Here is a 2731-nt window from a genome sequence, read left to right on the forward strand (position 1 = left end):
TTTCAATAAGTTTCTGCACACAAATATTTCAGTAAAAGAGGAACTTTCTGAATACCTATTTATGGGCGAAATTTGCTTCCCTTGGAACTTTTTAAGAGTTTGAAGGGCCACCATTTTGAACATTTTCATCTGATTATTCTGGTTAAAGAACTCATCAAGATATTTCAACAATTAATGTTTGTGCCAAGTTTCGTCTCAATCCGCTGAAAATTAGGGTGGTTATGGCATTCACAAATAGCGTTATATATATACAAATAGATAGATAAATAGACACACAGAGGGAGAGAGAAAAAGTGTTTTTCTCCCTTCTCGCACCTGTGGTGCGTCAGAGCTAAACCGGGCCCCTTTGCAAAACGTATTAACGAGCCTAACCTAAACACAAACCTCTACTTGCTAACGTAGAAACGTGGTCGGGAGGTGTAAGGCATGTAGAAATTGTATTTTTAGTAACCATGAGTATGGTCGACTTCCATGTTTTTCCTTTTACTTTTTGCAGCTACATCGGAACGTTCAATTTTTATTCGTTACTAATTGCAAATGGCGTTTACATTCAAAATATGAGGAATTTTGGTGGCATTTGTTCGGATATTCTTCTCTTTCGAAATGAAGACAAGAACAAAAGCAATACGCAAAGACAAAAAGTATTATCAGTACTAAACATTACCAATAATAATTGCTACGAAAAACTAAATACGACCTCTTTTACCATCTCTCATGAGTTTAATGTATTAATAACAAAAATTTTTAAAAACGTCCTTGCCGAGGATTCGAACTTGCGTCCTTTGCATTTTTTTTATTTTAATTAACTCTTGTTTTTATTTACATAATTATACAGAACATCACATTGTATTTGGAAACACCTAGAATGTATTATATAGCAATGAAGTAAGGATTGCAAATACAACTTCCTGTTCACTTTGAATGCTTTTACTACATTTTATCACATTCTTTATTAAATGTTCTCAGTACAACAAAAAACCATTGGCTACATGACACTATAACCCTTCATTGTGTATTACACAGGTAAGCAGTTTAGCTGTATTTTGGTGCAGGCGATTCAGTTTTGGAGTAGTCTCTAACTGGAGAATAGAACTTATATTGTTTTGATTCGTAATCATTCCATGGCTCAGGGTTCCCCTTCCTATTCCACGAGACTTCAGGGTTACGAACGGCTAATCTCAGAGTATACAGTAAAGCTCCAGCACAACCTACTCCAATGCATACATACAATGGAATAAGAGATAGATGCTTCTTCAAACTGCTCATGGACAAACCGGCCATACGAGGCATGATTGCTTTTAAGTTAAATTACTTCTTGTTCAATAAATTAAAATCAACCTTTCTCTCCCTCTTCTGCTTCACAGTTCATCAAATATGTCCGACCTCGCTTAAGATTCGAACTTGCGTCCTTTGCATTTGTAAGCCAGCACCTTAACCACTACACCAAGATCATGGCATGGTGACAGTTTAGTTGTCGGGGTATTTGTTGTATTTGTGTTTTATGTTCCCACTTCGACAATTTTTACTCTTTTTTTTGTAAGTTTAACAGCTGTTTCTGGCTTTCTCTTTCGGTGTCGTCCTTTATTTACACAATGCACTATTCGTATTCACAGCTTGTGCCCCTCTGCAATGTCTTATTCAGATTAAGCTTTTCTTTTTGCCCCTCAGTAAACATTTGATTGATTTAATTCTCATACTCTCCACGGATGGAGTGCAGGAATGCCAGACTCGAAAAATAGGTGTACATTTACTTTCCTGACAGATCATACATTTGATTTATCCATTAAGTGAATCTTCTTCCAGAAGTACTTTCGAGGGGCTTTCCCCCTCCCTTGGAATTGGGAAACCGCCCCTTCCCCGTGAGCTACGAAAAACTACATTGCTATTGTGAATATACCAAAATAGTGTCCTAGTCTAGCCCTCTTACATTTTGATTTTGTCACTGCGGGAGAAATTTTTGGAATTACATCTTTAAAAATGGGGGATTTTTCTGACGCTCTAATGTAATTTGCAGCTGGATGGAATGCCTACAGAGAGGAAAGGTAATCGGGCGCTTTTGCGTACACATAGCAGCACATACGTGGCTCATAGTACTTTCACTAGGGGTATGATGCTTTGGTCGCACACTACGGAACTATCGTCCCTTGTGTGCCAATTGCGAATGGCTCGCAGAAGGCTGTCTTGTAATTTTGTTGTGGAATGGCGTCAATTAGTGTGGCTGTGTTGTACTAGGTATCTACGCAATTTGTGAATGATATACATAACCCGATGCTCTGTTACGTGTAGCACTGCTGAATAACAGGGTAGAAAGTGTTGCGTTCAATTGTAAATTGTTGTGTTCAGGTATTCATGGTCGTGTAAAATTATAGACGTTGGTGTTTAGGTAAAATCAGTTGTGGTAATCTCTACGTGCCTCCGCAATAATATATTACACTGTCCATGAGCTAGCAAATATGCACCTTATTTATGGAGAGGCAAGGGAAAATATCCCAAAGGCGAGGCGTTTATATCGTGACCGTCGTACTCAAAGGTGAGTAACTTTCCCTGTATTTTTTCCACGCCTCCATATTCGCCTTCGAGAGATAGGGACTTTTCATTTTCCCTCGGAGGAAATCACACCACGTGGACTGTTGAATTTGAAGACAGCGTACTGGGGATGACCAGAGACCGTCCTAAAACTAACAGTAGCCACGTGTATTGCGTACAAATCCACATGAGACTCTAGTCAACG

The 2731-nt window shown here is 38.6% G+C and overlaps 1 pseudogene; it reads right to left on the reverse strand.

Annotated features, from left to right (window-relative positions):
• Positions 1–787: 787 nt before the first annotated feature.
• Positions 788–1376, reverse strand: LOC145683449 (cytochrome c oxidase subunit FA4 pseudogene; annotated as a pseudogene).
• Between the last annotated feature and the right edge of the window lie 1355 nt (positions 1377–2731).

This window comes from Thermobia domestica, chromosome 4 (assembly GCF_964235325.1).
Source record: "Thermobia domestica chromosome 4, izTheDome1.hap1.1, whole genome shotgun sequence".
NCBI lineage: Eukaryota > Metazoa > Arthropoda > Insecta > Zygentoma > Lepismatidae > Thermobia > Thermobia domestica.